At 46.1% G+C, this 17,538-nt stretch overlaps 1 pseudogene; it reads left to right on the top strand.

Annotated features, from left to right (window-relative positions):
• LOC114277958 (wall-associated receptor kinase 2-like) overlaps window positions 1-17,538 on the top strand; it is an 81,242-nt pseudogene that overhangs the window by 38,786 nt on the left and 24,918 nt on the right.

Below are 17,538 nucleotides of genomic sequence, written 5' to 3'. Positions count from 1 at the left end.
CCAATTATTTCCAAAACATGATGAAATCATGGCCTACCCTCAAAACATGGACATGCATGCAACAATTTGCCATGAACTCAACTCAAAATCCAACAATTCAAGCATGCATGCATGAATTATGCTCTATGACAACATGTATGAACCAAAACATGGCTTAGCTCTACAATTGAAGCATGAATCATGCAAGAATCAATTCTATGACAACAACAAGAAGATGGATGTCCTACCTTGGTCTTGTATTCAAGGTTTGGGAGCTCAAAGTAGCAATCTACACTTCAATTACCAAGCAATTCACAAGCAAATTTGAGATGAAATCAACTCCTCAAGTCTCTCTCTCTCTAAGGTCGGTTGTAGGCTCAAAATGTGGCTGAAGAAGTGTTTTGATTCAAGTATTGCAAAGGCTCTAATATGTTATAATAAGAGGCCCACTAATAATGGCAATATGGTGAATAAATCAACTCATGCACTCTAACTCATTTTAATCTAATTTAATCATTCCTAATCAGTTTTCAGATACTTATACCATAAAATCATATTAATTATGAGGATCATAAAACATTAATCGATTCCCAGTTCGGCCGCCGATAGGGCCTTCAATTAGCAGTTTAAACGTAAAACATGAACAGATAGTCAAACAGTCAAACAGATAGAATACAAATTAACACACATACTCAGTCAATTCGATTCCAGTTTTTCAGTCAGTCAGTTCAGTACTTTAATCAGTTCAGTTATCAGTCATAATCAGTTCGGTTTAACGGTAATCAATGTTTATCGGTAAGCAGTGGTGAGGGTTATTACAGATATTCCCCGAGCACTCTAGGTTAGAGGTCGTAGACTTAATCGATCCAGGGATCTCATAGACGAACAAGCAGTGTTCCTTTCTTTACCCCAGTTACCAGACGGAGGTCAAAAAGGCGCAATGTATTGGTACAACGGTCACCAGATCAGTGGTCTACCCCACTAGTGAACAGTCAAGCTGAGGTCTTAGTTTCTACTACAGGGACAGATATACCGGTTATTCAGATAGATCAGCACAACATGGCAAGCATAGAGGGGATGATGCGTCAGCTCCAGGAGAGTATGAAAACCTTGCAGCAGGACGCTGCCCGTCAAGCAGAATTTGCCATACGCCAGGCTGAGGTTATGGCCCAACAGGCAGAGTTGATTGCTAGATTTCAGCAACAACAACCACCACAGTAAGCCGGAGCATCTGCTTCGCACCAACCTTCTCCCCCACCAAGAATTCCAATACTTGGGGAGGCAACACACGTTCAGGACAATACGGACGTTCCAACAGGGCCAGCTCCGCTCCCAATCCTACCCCAACTATCTATAGCGCAGACCAACCTGGGGGATACACCGTTTGAGTTCAAGGTGGACCCTACAGCGCTAAAAGTGAGCAAGCTTGAAAAGCTGTTCAAGAAGTCTCAGGGCGTGAAATCCATCCCGAATATAGAGGACAGGTATACTGACTCGGTCGTGACTCTGCCAAACCGGTTTAAGATGCTGCACATAGACCGTTTCGACGGATCTGGAGATCCTATGGTGCATTTGCGGCTGTTTTCAGATATACTAAGGCCGATGGGCCTCTCCAGATTGCAGAAGCTTTCTCTATTTGGCCGAACCCTGTCGGGTGTAACGGCTATTTGGTATGAAAAATTGAAGGACTCTGTCAAGAGGAACTAGGAGGAGATGGCTAAGGCCTTTGTAGCTTAATACTCCTACAATACACAGATCGAGATCACAACTCATGATCTTGAGACAACTAGGCAAGAGCCGAATGAGAGCTTCTCCGATTTTGTGACCTGGTGGAGGGCTAAGGCCTCGATGATGACCATCAGGCTTGTTGACAAAGATCAGATTTGGATGGTTGTGCGTAACCTCCAGCCCAGGCTCATGCAGAAGATGATCGTTCTCCCCCTCCCCACCTTTGCAGATCTACATGAGATAGGGGTGCAGATCGAGGACGCTATAAAATAGGGCCTCATTGATCATGAGAGAGAGCAGCCCAAGAGAGCATTCAACCGCAGTACGAATGCAGGCACATACAGTGCTACAGCTGCCAAATCTTCAGATGTGGGAATGGTCACCCACACCACCCCAAGAACCCTTGCAGCTACACCATTCACCGGTACGTCCAGAAGTAGCTGACAAACAACCAAGTTTTCACCCCGAGGCTAGAGAATCTTCACCCCACTATACATGTCTTTGTCCAAGGCTTTGGGGGTTTTGATCAGGAAAGGGCACTTGAAGCCCCTAGAGCTGCGACCATTGCCAAAAAAACTTCATCCCTCCCACAACCCAGCTAAATACTACGCATTTCACCAATAGCATGGTCATGACACCGACCAGTGCTATAGATTGCGTCACGAGATTCAGGATCTCGTTGACAACAGGGTGATCGTGCCTCCAAAGAAACCAAATGTCACAACCAACCCTCTCCCACCACACAACCAAGCTCCACCTCCCAAACGCATTAATATGATCCAAACTAGGGTTGTGTCATACGACCCTAGCATATATATCACCCCTTCTCACCTACCTAAGCCGGAGGTGTTCATCCCTGACAGCACTAACTTGTGCATGTTGGACATCTCCCAAACCCAACCTGAAACGGTGGTGGTGGCTATTGAAGATAGAAGTGGGTCGACTGTGGGGGTAGATGAGAATGATTATATAGAGCCTGAGGGGTTTACGAGCTTCATGTACAACCCGAGCGGTTACATTACATCAGCAGGCCAGGCTAGGCCGAGTGTGGAATTGCCAGTGGGGGCAGAGATTTGTGTAGTTAGAGAGGATGGACTTAATCAGGGGTTAGATAACCTAGCCGATCTGGAAGAAGACATTGCTAACCTTCAGTTTTTTAACGAACAGGATCCGGGAGACGTGACTGTCAACTGGTTTGGTCTAGAAGGGTCAACAGAAGCTACTGGATGGCTCAGCGACGAGCCGGATGTTGTTGAGTAACCTCAGTCAGAACAGGGTCCATCAAGGACGGGGACATCAACAGTGGCCGAAAGGGCCGAAGAACAGAGTGCACCGTTGAGGAGCACCGGTGTTAAGAATTTTGCTCAGAATACGGGCAATTTGGGTACAGAAGAAACTGAATAACAGGCTGCACTGAAGCAATTTGAGCGGGAAAGGATCAAAGATTCGAAGAGGGCCAGAAAAGCCAAAGCCACTGCGGGGACAGAACGTGTTGTGTGCACAAGGACAGAACATGCTGTGTGCACAAGAACGGAGCGTGCTGCAAGCACAGGAACGAAAGATGCTGCAGGCACAGGAATAGTTGTAACAGAACCGGACAGGTGTCTGTTGGCTACCGATGGCATGTGGTGGGAAGATGATGACCTATGTCTTGCCCACATAGATGAAGACTGGGGACAAAGCCATCCAGATGATACCTGGTATATTGGCGAAGTTGACCACATGACTAGGAGCGAGCGTTATTTCAAGCCCCCGCACTTAGATCAACCAGAGGTGTCCAGAAAGGACAAGGAGGCGGAAAAGCAGAAAGAAAAGCTGCTCGAAGAGGAGGCTGTACTGAAACAGCTGAAGAAGATACAAGCAGACATCTCCATCCGGGGACTGCTTATGGCCTTAAGAGTACATAGACAGGCTGTCCTTTCGGCAATGGACAAGGCCAAACTTTCAATCGATACCACGCCTGAGCAGCTGGTAGGACTGGTCTTTCCGGGAGGAGCTTCCCCGACGTTGACCTTCACTGACAAGGAGCTGCCGCCTGAGGGCGCAAACCATAACAAACCTCTCTACATCTCTATGAAATGTAGAGACAAATGGGTACCGGTAGTTCTTGTCGACACGGGATCCGCTATTAATGTGTGCCCATCAATGACGGCATATGCAATCGGGTTGAAGCCCGCAGACTTTGTGCCAACTGCCCAGGTGATAAGGGCATATGACAATACAAACAGGGAGGTGATGGGGACTGTAAAGATTCAGACTCGGGTTGGTCCAGGACAACACAAGATTGACTTTCATGTCTTGGACGTTCCCGCAACCTTTAATCTACTCCTAGGGCGGCCGTGGCTGCATCAGGTGAAGGCGTTCTCTTCCACTCTACATCAAATGTTGAAATACCCCCACGGGAATGGGGTGGCTATAGTTTTTGGGAATTCGTCAATCCATCCGCCGCCAGAGGTGTCTACACCGGTTTTGGAAATCGAGCATGGCACGGAGGATGTGTTCCTATCAGGATTTACCCTAGCTGAGGTCCGGGTCGTACAGAACATCTTGGCTATTGATGAGGGGTTATATGTCAGCGTACAGTCTGTGTACCTCATAAACAAGCTTCAGCACATCCCTGGGATGGGACTAGAAAAAAGTAGCTGGAAGGGCATTACTGTATCGGCCGAAGTGCCGCACAACCCGCATACCTTTGGTTTAGGTTATCTGCCTACCAAAGAGGACTGGGTGAGGAAAGGCAAAGAAATGGCCGAAGGAGCCAGAGCTAAGTAGACCGAGAAGCATTTTGAGTTGATGCACTGACCTATCCAGGGCACCCTGAATGGACGCTTTGTCCGGGAAGGGGAAGACTTTCCCTTCTGCAGTTTCCCAGAGCCATGCCTGAACGCAGAGAAGAGGCGCCTGCCGGGATTTAAGATATTCTTCAACTTGCAGTTGTCCGGGGATGATGTTGCCGAGGAGCAGACAGACCCATCAGCTAAGGTTGAGCAGTGCAAGGAAGTGGATTCCGAGAGCACCGAGATTGAAATAGGGGTAGTACTGGCTTGTCTACTTTCAGATCCTCCGATTGTACATTAGTGCCTGGGGGATGACCTCTCAGTGTCTATGATTAGGAATGAAACAGCTGCAAGCCCATCTTTGAACACTCTAGATACGTCCATTGCACCCTCTCTCGTCTGGCAGTACGATGAGGGATTCTTATCGAGCAGCACCGAGTTAGGTAGTGAGCCAGAATCTGATTCCACAGAGTCTATGGAGTCAGAATCAGGTTCCAGCTCGTCTAAGTCTGAGTCCGGTATCCTAGGAGTGACAACTCGGATGCCACAATCCTGTCTAGGTCGTCTTTTTCTTTTTCCTTTTCCTTTGAGTCTGTTGTAACAGAAGAATCAGGCGACTTGGAAGTGATTAATGAGAATAGAATGGTTGTGGCCTTTGAGTATTCTTTTGTGCCCTTGATTTATTGCATTAATTTAGACTTTCAAAATTTCGAAGAAAACGATGAGGAAGAAATTCCTTCGGTTTTGAAATATTTACTAGATCAAGAGCAGGAGAGGTTTGTAAAACCGCTGGTTGATGAAATCACCCAAATTAATGTTGGTACTGAGAAAGACCCGCGGCTAGTCCAGATCGGGTCCACATTGTCTTCAGAGGAGCGCGAGCGCTTATTCACTTTATTAAAAGATTTCAAAGATGTTTTCGCGTGGTCCTACGAAGACATGCCTGGAATCAATCCTGAGATTGTACAGTACCGGATCCCTCTTGACCCAGAGGCCCGACCTGTTAAGCAGAAGCTCAGAAAGATCCGCCCGGACTGGGCTATCAAGATCAAAGAAGAGGTCACCAAGCGAATTGATGCAAGGTTCCTGCTGGTATCTGAATACCCAACTTGGTTGGCCAATATAATTCCAGTGCCGAAGAAAGACGGCAGAATTCAGGTATGTATGGACTTCAGAGATTTGAACAAAGCCAGTCCGAAGGACGACTTTCCTCTGTCGCATATCGACGAATTAGTGGACTTCACTGCGAGGCATGCGTTGCTCTCGTTCATGGATGGCTTTTCTGGATACAATCAGATTCTGATGGCACCCGAAGACTAAAAGAAGACTGTTTTTACCACCCCGTGGGGGACCTATTGTTATAGGGTGATGCCGTTTGGGCTAAAGAATGTTGGGGCTATATATCAACAGGCTGCGACCACGATTTTGCATGATATGATCCATAAGGAGGTTGAGGTGTACGTGGACGACATGATTGTCAAGTCCAAGGAAATAAAGGGCCACTACACCGCCTTGCAGAAATTGTTTCAACAGATCAGAGAGTTTCGGTTGCAGCTAAATCCTCAGAAGTGTACGTTTGGTGTTACAGCAAGGAAAATGATGGGGTTCTTGATCACACACAGAGGTATCGAAGTCGACCCTTCCAAAATCAAGGCCATTTTAGAAATGCCACCACCGAGGACTGAAAAGGAGGTGCGAGGCTTTCTGGTTGAAGTGCAATTCATAAGATGGTTTATCGCAAAATTAACCTTGACTTGCGAACCACTCTTTGGTCTCCTAAAGAAAGGAAAAAAATTCCAATGGGACGGCTGATGCCAAGCCACTTTTGAACAGATCAAGCAATATTTACAGAACCCACCTGTGTTGTCACCGCCTAAGCCGGGGAAACCGTTGATTTTGTACCTTTCAATGAGTGAAACTACAATGGGCTACATGCTTGCATAGGAGTCTGAAGACAAAATGGAGAGAGCTATCTAATACCTGAGCAAGAAAATGCTGGATTACGAGACCCGCTACACTCTGCTGGAAAAAGCTTGTCTAGCCTTGGTATGGGCTACCAGGAAGCTGCGGCACTACCTGTTAGCTCACTCTGTAATGCTGGTTTCGAAATTAGATCCCATCAAATATCTCTTCGAGAAACCGGCACTTACGGGTAGGTTAGCTCGTTGGTTGCTTCTGCTTTCTGAATTCGATTTGAAATATGTGACGCGCAAGTCAGTGAAGGAGAGAGCAGTAGTAGAGTTCCTAGCCGATCACACAGTTGAAGGGGATGAAGCAGTTGAGTACCTATTCCCAGACGAGGCCATTCTGCATGTCGAAGAAGAGTTTTGGACGATGTACTTTGACGGAGCGTCAAACCAATACGGGTATGGGATAGGGGTGTTGCTAATAGCACCCGACAATTCCCGTATACCTCTAGCATTCAAACTCCGGTTCAAAGTCTCAAACAATGAGGTAGAGTATGAGGCGTGTATTGCTGGACTAGAAGCAGCTCTGGAACTAGGGGCAAAATAGTTGGACGTCATCGGGGACTCAAACCTTGTTGTATCTCAAGCTAAAGGAGATTCGAAAGTCAAAGAAGAGAAGATGAAAATCTACCACCAGACCTTGGACATGCTGATTCCTCAGTTTGAGAAACTGAATTTCGCTCATCTGTCAAGAGAGAACAACAGGTTCGTAGATTCATTAGTAACTCTATCCTCTATGATAGACATCCCTTTCGGAGTCTGGATGCGTACGGTCATCATCGAAAAGAAATTTGCGCCAGCCTACGAACTGATTACTGCCATAGATAAGGTTCAAGACGAGAACCCCTGGTATTACGATGTCTAGAACTTCTTGGAAAATGAGGCGTATCCTCCAGGGGCAAATGCCAAAAATAAGAGGGTAATTCGAAGAATGGCTGCTCAGTTCATCGTCTGCGAGGGAAAACTGTACAAGAGAGGTCATTTCGGGATGCCTAAGCTGTGTGTTGATGCCAAAAAATCGAAGCGCCTGATGGAGGCCATCCATAGAGGAGAGTGCAGAGCGCACATGAATGGGGTAATACTAGCCCGGAAGATCCTTAGACAGGGTTATTACTGGTTCAACATGGAGGAGGATTGTATTGGCTTTTTTCGGCGATGCCACAAATGTCAGATCCATGCAAACCGCATGAACATTCCATCGTCGAAGCTGTACAACATGACTTCGCCATGGCCGTTTTCAATCTGGGGGATTGATGTGATCAGGGCTGTCACTCCGAAGAGGTCCAATGGGCATGAGTTCATTCTGGTCACGATAGACTATTTTACGAAGTGGGTTGAGGCCCAATCTTATGCGGTGTTGAAGGCATCGCATGTTGCTAAGTTCATCAGGAACAACATCATCTGTCGCTACGGGGTCTCGAACGAGATTATTTCAGATAATGGTTCTCACTTCAAGAAGGAAGTGATCGACTTGTTGGACAAATACAACGTGGCTTTTCATAAGTCATCTACATATCGATCACAGACCAATGGAGCAGTTGAGGCCGCCAACAAGAACATGAAGCACATTCTGCAGAAGATAGTGGAAACCTACCGAGACTGGCTAGATAAGCTGCCATTTGCTTTGTGGGGCTACCTGACTTCAATTCGAACTTCTACTGGGGCAACTCCGTATTCCTTGGTTTATGGGATGGAGGTTGTTCTACCTATCGAAGTTGAGGTACCATCATTGCAAGTATTGGCTAAGTGTCAGATAGCTGAGGCAGATTGGCAGCAAAGTAGGTTCGAAGAACTCATGCTCTTTAACGAGAGAAGGTTGAAAGCACTGTACCACGTTCACGGTTATCAACGAAGAATTACCAGGGCTTTCAACAAGAAGGTTAAGTCCAGGAATTTGAAGGAAGGAGATTCGGTGCTCAAAGACAACCGAGCTCCCATCTACGACCCTAGGGGCAAGTTTAGACCTAAGTGGACTGGTCCTTACCTCATCAAGTCTATCTGGTCGGGTGGAGCTGTCGTTCTGATGGAGCTAGATGGCCTAGAGTTCTCCCAACCGATCAATATGGCCAAGTTGAAGAAATACTTTCCCTAAGTGGCTCGCTAGGCCGAAAACCCGAAAAGGCGACCTAGGCAAATGTTAGAGCATGAAAAATTTGAAATTATAAAAACTGAGCTCGCAAGGTTGAAAATCCAGAAATGGCGGCCTTGGCAAAAGTTAGAGCGCAAAAAGAGAGTGCTAATACATGAGTGAACCTCAGCCGAACTACGTAAGGCTTGATTCCCATCTTTAGGATACGTAGGCAACTTCGTCCTAAAGTCCAGCCATAAACACTTCCTCGATCAACTTTGTCTGTGTGATCATGTTTGGTCATCTTTGTCTATTCTGCATTCAAGGGCTCGGTTGTGATCTCCAGTGCAGTGCTATTCAGACTAGGGGCAACTTTCCAGTTGCTGGGATCCAGGGTTGTACATCTCAGTGATAGATCTCGGGCGTGTCCAGTTGTGATCTATATCGAAAATGGTTTTGAAAAGTTTTAGTAAAAGTTGATTTTGCTCAAATTAATCTTTTTACAACTTAGACCATTTTTGGACCAAACGAAAAATTTTCAGTACCCACAACCTTCAATTACTTTGATTTCAATACAGAGTTCTCCTACTCTTGAATACAAATTGAAGTTGCTTTTCATTACATTCATAAAGAAAACTTGAAGGTACTGATTAAAGCAAATAAATCCAGGGCATAGTCAGGTGTTCCTGCATCCCCTCCCTGAGCTGGTAGAAGCCTCTGATGCCAAAGTGGGCCCGATCTGCGCCTTCTCATCAAGCCAAGCTATGCACTCATCAGAGAGGGTGCAACTGAAAATGGGAGCGGGGGCCAGAAGCTCTCTCATCCTCCATGTCGTGGCATACCGAACTAGCTGTGCCCCTCGGACCGGAAATGTAGCAGGGTACTCTATCCCCTCTGCCGGGGCAAGTCTAAGCATGTCCGAACTGGCACCGGAATTGGAACGGGAAGTAAAAGACACAGTGTGTCAAGCCAATCAACTGAATCCCTGGCTGGCGGGTCATGCGATAGCTTATCACTGATAAATTAAGCTAGGGGTAACGCCAAGCAATGCGGTCTATGGACAAACGCACATCTAGTTGCACCACCATCCCTAATCCGGGGCATCGACTAGATGTCGCTAGAAGAAATAGCTACGTGCTGAATATGCTGGGCACAAGTCCACAACCTTCAACTTATCCATCAACCATACCTGGAGAGGGATGAAAAATGAGAGATTAAAGAATAGAGAGGTGTAAGTTGAGAGAAAAAGTGATAAAAGGGTTTTAAGAGAAAAATCGAGGCTGAGGGCCGAGTGATGTGAGAAATATATGTGAGATAGGATGGGAAACATTACCTGCAATAGTAGTGGACTCCCCGCAAATCTAGTCATCTCCCGACGATGAAAGGCATCCAAGCCCATCAATGTCTTAGCTAGCGTCATGGCGATGCAGCTCTTGCCCTCTCTCAAGCCCTCGGCGACCTCAATCAAATGAGTGCTAAACCCACCGGAGCCTGGGACAAGCAAGAAATGAGGAAGCATGCACAAGCAAAGCGCATGTCGCCGATAACCCTGTCAATGATGATCGTCGCGGTCACCGGCAGCAGAAAACCGGCGAATCAAGCTCGGAATGTCTAGCTCTCCGTTGTGAATCAATGACCGAGTGTCATGCAAAGTAAGCCCACACATCCGTCCTAAGGCTTGTCGAACCAGAGCTGAGGCAAAAAAATTTCATCGTGCTCGGATTCCATTAAAGCTTGGAAATCCTCGAAAGTGGGACACATCTCTTGTCCGCCAAAGCTAAAGACGTGTCACCAGATTCCAAAACCTTGCCGCAGCATAGAGGAATGGAAAATGCAGCGGGGTGCGACTCAACGTGAATAGTGCATTTATGTCGAAATCCTGAAAATTCAGCTTTTCCGAGCCATCTAAGTTGGCAATCCAATTTGTGAGATTTTGGACTAGAAATGCTTCCATTTGGTGCAAAAACTGAGCTGAAATGGAGAAAACTACGAAGCTGAGGCTTTTGTGGAAGATAAGGTGTTGAATGGAAGATAGGTGTCAGCATTCTGGAGGTGCTTGCCATTTTTGGCCGATCGGCCAAAAATAGTGCCGACCAACCATCTTTTTTAGCCGATCGGCGAGTAATGTTGGCTGATGGCCATTTCTTGTGGCCGATGGCCTCTCCCTTTGTTCTCTAAGCTGTATAAGTGTTGAATATGTTGAGAACTTGTGACTGGTTCCACTTCCAATGCCTTCCGGTGATGATTTTGCAAAGTCGCGCCTATGTTACTTCAATTTGCTTATCGAGTTGTTGTACTTTTGTTTATCGAGTTGTATTTTGTATTCTTTAAGTCTTTGTTTTGCTTATCAAGTTGTTTTGTTGTTAGTTGGCTTACTACCTGATTAATGCAATTCGAGTGTTCAGTTTTCAAAACAAAAGTTCAATCTCATTTACATTGTTGTGTAATGTGATGCGATGCGATGCGATACATAGAATGTATAAATGTAACACTTTTTCAACAAAAAGAGCTATTTCATTCCATCATCATTTTTCTTTTGCAAAGTACATAGTTTTGAAGAAAATAAAATCTGCCTGACGCAGTACAATATGCAAAACTACCAGTAAAAAGAAAAATAAAGCAAAAAAAGAAAAGCAACAAAATGTCTGGATCGGCGCCTGTAGCCTCAAGTACGGGAGTTCGTCCTGGTCCTCTTCCTGGACGAAGGTCCAAGATCTCCACCGTCACCTCTACTCTCTGAGCTATCTCCAGCCTCATCCTGAGACGACTCCGCCTCTGCATTGGACTCGTCATCATCGGGGGAAGGCTCCCGTGAGCTGCTCTCAGCACGAGCTCGCCTATGTCTACCTCGGCTGTGGATCGTCATCCCCCGCCTGGCTCCCCCTACTGCTCTAGCAGACGCTGAAGGTCCTGCTGGAGCACCCCCTGTGGCCGGTATCTAGAAAGGGGCCTGAAAAGAACAATTGGCAAGCACATCAATTATGCTATGCAAAGTCAAATATGAATACCGAATACAGTGTATGAGTACAGTATGTGAATGCTGTGAGTAGTGTATAAATGTCGTGAGCAGTGTATGAATGGTATGTGAGTGCAGTGTATCGATGCCGTGACTGGTATGTAAGTACAGTGTATCAAGTGCCCTATTGATAATGCGATGCATCAAATCATGTATGGAACAGATGTGCAAAGTTCTGGGACTGAGGTTGAAAGAACTTACCGGGATACCGTAAATGGTCAACAAGTCGATGCTCCTCTACAGCATCCCCATCACGGAAGCTGTCAGCTCCAGAGACTGTCCCGTATACTCTATCGAAGCCTGCAAGAGTGTTGAAATCATTAGTATTCTGCGGGATATCAAATGAAATGAAGTGACTGTACAGAATGAAAAGTATGGTACATACCGGGGTTGAGCCACGAACTCCGACAAGCTCATGATCAGCCAGAGGAGGAGCGATGGGTATCTGATAAGTCTCCCCACCCTGTCCTCAGTATGTCATGGTAGTGGGCAGCACTGGCCACACTACTCCCTGTCCCCTCCGAGACCCACTCCTGTCGCGGGCCCGAGGCGCCCTCGTTACTCCTGCTCCTCCGGCTAGCGCTGCAGGCCTCTCCCTCTCAGCTCAGCGAGCACCGGTCAAAGGCCGCATAAGATAGGTCTGGATGAACTCGGCGTAGTTGCCCTCATCTCTGAAGAGATCAGAATCCTAATCTATCGTGAAATCCATCATCTCCTCCAAGGTGTACCTCTTGGTAGCCCTTGTGTGGGTGGGAGGTGGCCTCGGGACTATCTACTCTGGCAAGCCAAGGATCTGTCGCAAAAAGCACTCTCCAAAATACCATGCCCGGCAAACCGAGCCCTCCAGCAAAATCCTGAACCGGGCAGTCTCCCGAGCACCTACGTACTGGTCCCTCACCGTATCCAGCAAAGCGGCCCAAGGCTGCTAGGTGATCTGTAAATGACAGGATATACAGTTTGTTATCTACTGTTGAAAGTACAATGCAAAGCAAAGCTTAAATAAACTGTAATGTTTGAAATACCTCTGCGGCGGTAATGGTGTCAAAGTATCTGCAGAAGAACAGGAAAGACTCCCATGGCCTCCGCTCGCACCTCACGTCATAGCGATGAGAATATGGAACGCCAAGGGGTATCTCCACATCCGGCACTGGGTCAAGCCTCGAAAAGTAGGCATACACCCACAACTACAGAAAGTAACAGGGTGACAATGAGTATGCTTATCAGATAAAGCAGAATGCAGATAAAACAGAAATCAGAGAATGTGTGCAGTGTACAGCCAGTGTGAAGCAGATTGCATGTATGCAGTGTATGTGATGTATAGATAGTGTAAAGCAGAACTGTAAAAACAGAAAGGGAAGGTGTACCTCCCAGGCTCGCCAGTAACCTCCGAGCAGATCTTCGTTGCGGCGGGACGAAGAGCTCATGTGTCCATAAAGTGTGGCCAAGCCTGTGCCACCCCAATCGTAGCGCCGGATTCGCGTCATATCCACCAATGCACTCAGCAGATATAGGGCAACTGTGTTCACCCGGTCGGCAAAAAGGGTGGTGCCTAGCAAAAACGTGATGAACCCATGGGCATACTGCTCCGCCTCCTCGCGAGTCGTCGGCGCCTGCACTCTGAAATGGTCCTCGAACCAGGAATACCTCACGAACCCCAACCAGGAGAGAAGTGGCCAACGCCGAGCAAGAACATTTGGGCAGCGTCCCACTCATCCATATTAGTGTCAAAGGGAATCGGATCACCCCCTACTTCGATGCCGGTGAGCATCGAAAAGTCAAAGGGAGTCATCATTATCTCCCCTGTAGCAGAAAGGTGGAAGGAATCAGTGGTGTCCCACCACCTCTCCACCAGTGCACTAAGAAGTGGCCTACTCGCAATAAGGCGCGATAGTCCCATGCAGAAAATGCCGAAGCCGGCCTGATCAACGATGTAGCGAACCGCATCGGGCACATCCATGTACCATCATCAGGCAACGGTATTCCCATCCCCCGAAAGGCATGAGAATCTCCCTGTGTTCAAAAACAAACAAATGCGAAGCAGTATTAGATATATAGTGTTTGAATGCGTTCAAAATTGATGAAAATACAGTGTGTGTGCATGTGTTCGAGTTTACACAGATATCGGGTGTGAGTGTGCTCACGGTGAACTAAGCATGTCATGTATTAGTGTGTTTGGGTTAATCGGTTACAGAATAGTACTGGCTATCCGAAGGGTACAATCTACATTCCAGAAAATAAAAGAGAGGAAGAATGTACCTCAGCAGTGCCGTAGGAAAGGTGCGACTCCGGCTCGCATAACAGGAGCTCTAATGGCGCACCTCGTGCATAGCTCCTGAACTGATAGATGCTATCAGGAGGCAATATGTGTATCGCCGGCCGGTATGTCGCCCGGTCGAATGGTCGAATGCTAAGAGGTAGGAGCTCGACCTCAGGATCCATGTCCATCTCTGGGGGAGTCCCACCCCGTAGAATGTCCTCTGCCATCTCAAGAAGAATGCAAAAAATGGTCGAGGGTGTGGAAAATGGGCAAGAATGCCAAAAGTCAACTAAAAGTCAACCCCGAGGGGTGAAAAATGGGAGAAAAGGTCATAGTGTGGGAAAAGGCACGAAGATCGAGGTAAACTCAGGGGAAACAAACCCCAAGTGGTGGAAATCAAGAACGTGGCACCGAAAACGTGTTTCATTCGGTTCAAAGTGTGTAAAACGAAGAGGGTTTCGCGAATCGAACGTTGCGGGAGGCTCGAAAACAAAGGAAAAATGCGAATCAAAGGGAGGAAACTCACCTAGAGGGAGAGGAGTGATTTTCGACTAAGAGGAAGTGAGAATATAGGGTTTGGAACCCTATATTTAAAGACCCAAGGCAAAATGTCAAAACTACCCTGAAATTGCCATTTTTGGCCGATTGGCCAAATTGTTAGCCAATTGGCTAAAGATTTGGCTGATGATCTCCTTTTGTGGCCGATGGATGGCCGATGGCTTCCCCTTGTGGTCGATACACCTCCAATGCCCTTGTTTAGGTCATTTATGTTGATTGGTACCCTTATCTCTCAAGACAGTGCAAGAAAATACACTTTTGAAGCTTAACCAGCCATCGTGTTGATCGCGAACTGTGTCTTCTGTGTGCAGCACTCGATACGCACGAGGTGTATCCTTTTTCGTATCCTTTTGTATATTGTGAGATTCAAAAATTGCTTTAAATATGTTGCATTACAATGTTTTGCCATAAGCGCGCTTGTTATACGTCTTTTCGCTCTTGTATTGAGCATACCTCGTCTTGCCTTGAAGTTGCATCTCAACATCACGAATAACTTGCCTTCACCATGCTTATGTTGAATATGTGCCTCTCTTTGTTGTCGCATTTTTATGCACACATTGTATGCGTTGTCGCGTATGCTTTACTTACATGTGTTTATGCCTCTCTCGTATTGCTTCACATATTGTATGCGTTGTCGCGTATGCTTTACTTACATGTGTTTATGCTTCTCTCGCATTGTTACACACATTGTATGCGTTGTCTCGTATGCTTTACTTAAATGTGTTTATGCCTCTCTCATTTTTCTTTACACATTGTATGCGTTGTCGCGTATGCTTTACTTACATGTGTTTATGCCTCGCTTGTATTGCTTCACACATTGTATGCGTTGTCGCGTATGCTTTACTTACATGTGTTTATGCCTTTCTCGCATTGTTATGCACATTGTATGCGTTGTCGCGCATGATTTACTTACATGTGTTTATGCACCCCACGGCTTGCGTTGTCGCGCATGCCCTCCTTGCATTGTTATGCTTGTTTTAAATTGCATTGTTATGTATCCCACTCGACTTGTGTTTTTGCGCATGCCCTCCTTGCATTGTTATGATTGCTTCAATTGCATTGTTATGCATCCCATTCGGCTTGCGTTGTCGTGCATGCCCTCCTTGCATTGTTATACTTGATTCGAAACCGCATTATTATGCGTCACACTTAGGTTACATTGTTATGCGTCACACTTAGGTTGCATTGTCATGCACCCCTTCCACCTGCATTGTTGTGCACTCTTCACACGCATTGTCACGCACGTTTCGCCTACATTGTTATGCACAATACTTGCATTGTTATGCACGTTTCACTAGCATTGTCATGCACCCACACTTTGCTTGCGTTGTCACGCACTTTTCACTTGCATTGCTATGCACTATTTCCATCGACATCATACATGTCCACGTTCGACATAGCGTTGAACATGTGTTGCTAACTATATTGTACCTGTTAAGTTTCTTTCTTTTACAGGCACGATATTGTATGTATGATTCATTTGAGGCTGGTGCGACTAGATGATACTGTATGTACGGTCCATTTGAAGCTGGTGTGACCAGATGGTATTGTATGTTCTCTGCGTGAGACGTAGCGAGAATTGTATAATTCTCTTACATCCTTTCTGCATGTAATGTAGTTTGATTTGTATTCGCTTGCTTAAAACTGTTGCATTTATTATGTATAATTGTTTCATTGCAGCTTTCTTTGCATGATCATAAGTTATGTTCAGCTTTGTGCATGTCCTTTGCATCTTGCCCCTGCTTGCGGGCGCATATCTTTGTTATATTGTATGTTTGTCTAAGTCTTCGGCCTTGTCAAAAATGGGTCGTCTCTGGGCTTTGACATTCACTCTCGTCATCTTATGATTTTTGAGTTCTGTCAAAGAGGGGCAACTGTAGACACACCATTTTTGACCGTCCTCAAGACTTAGACGTCATTGTTTGAACATGCGATGATCATCCATGCTCGTGTTCGTTTTGAGTTCCCGGAGGTCTCGGCTACGCGCCTTGCCTCAGGATCTCTCAATTTGTCTGTTTTGTGCTTGGTTGTGGACCAAGGACTTGTGTTTTTTCTTCTGAGGGAAGGGGGTGGCTTGTTGGCCATCCCTACAACCCATCAGCCAAGGCATGGTGCCATCGGCCTTGTTTTCTTGCTATCGGCCATAAGTGTTTGCCGATCGGCACTCTTTTTCGTGGATCGGCACTCTTTTTGGTCAATCAGCCATATTTTCTGGCCGAGGCCTTTCCATCTGCTTTTTGCAGATATTTTATGCTAGTTGTGACAGCTGGTAGACACAATTCTCATCCTCCATACACGTGTATGGAGGGATTGAATCAAGACTCAAGCTTGTTCAACAAGCTTGAGAATTGAAATTCTATAAGAAGGGAGGTCCCTCTCCCTTTCCAGAGGTTTTGAGAATCTAAGATACAAGTTCTATATCTCTCTCTATATATATTTTACCACTCTCTCTCCTTTTGCTCTTGTTTGTGCCCAAAAGTGTAAATTCTTCACACTATTGCACACAAACACCTATTAGAACACCATCATTTGGTTGCTGAGGTCCTTGGGAGTCGGTTTTAGTGTTATTGCACTGGTTTTGATCAGAGGAGAGTGGTGGAGTTGTGTTCTTGAAGGTATTCTTCAAGGGTGAGATTCTAGCTTTTAATCCCCTATTTTGGCTTAAGCTTTTAGACCTACTTGCATATTGTTTTAAACTTAACTCTAAACTATAAAAAGTTCTAATTTTGTACGCTTGTGATGATTGTTTAAGGTCACTTTTGTGTTGGGGGTTGCCTACCCCCTCTTTGGCCTTGTTTGGCCTTGTTTTGTGCCTTCCCTTTTAAGCTTTGGAACCCTCTTGTTTTGACCTTCTCACCACTGAAAATCCTTAGAGGTGGTTTTGGAGTCTTGCATAGGAGAGGGACACCCCTCTCTCCTTGTGTCTCATATGCTAGTATAAATGGCTCATAACGGTAGCATGTTTGCTTAGCATGTTTTGGTCCCATTTCAGCAACTTTTTGGTGTTATTTTTCCATACTATACCTCTGTTTTAAGTTGGTTTAATAGCCTCTTGCTTGCACCATGCACTTGTAGTGCAATCCTCTCATTTGCCTTAACATGTATCATGGATTTGGACCATCATTCTGGCATATTTTGGCTCAACTCAAAGGAGCTTTTAGCCTTGTTTTACCATGCTCTAGCTCTAA

The sequence above is a fragment of the Camellia sinensis genome, chromosome 12 (genome assembly GCF_055761805.1).
Source record: "Camellia sinensis isolate YWXY chromosome 12, ASM5576180v1, whole genome shotgun sequence".
Lineage (NCBI taxonomy): Eukaryota > Viridiplantae > Streptophyta > Magnoliopsida > Ericales > Theaceae > Camellia > Camellia sinensis.
The sequence above is the reverse complement of the archived record's forward strand: the minus strand, read 5'-3'. Positions and strand labels throughout refer to the sequence as shown.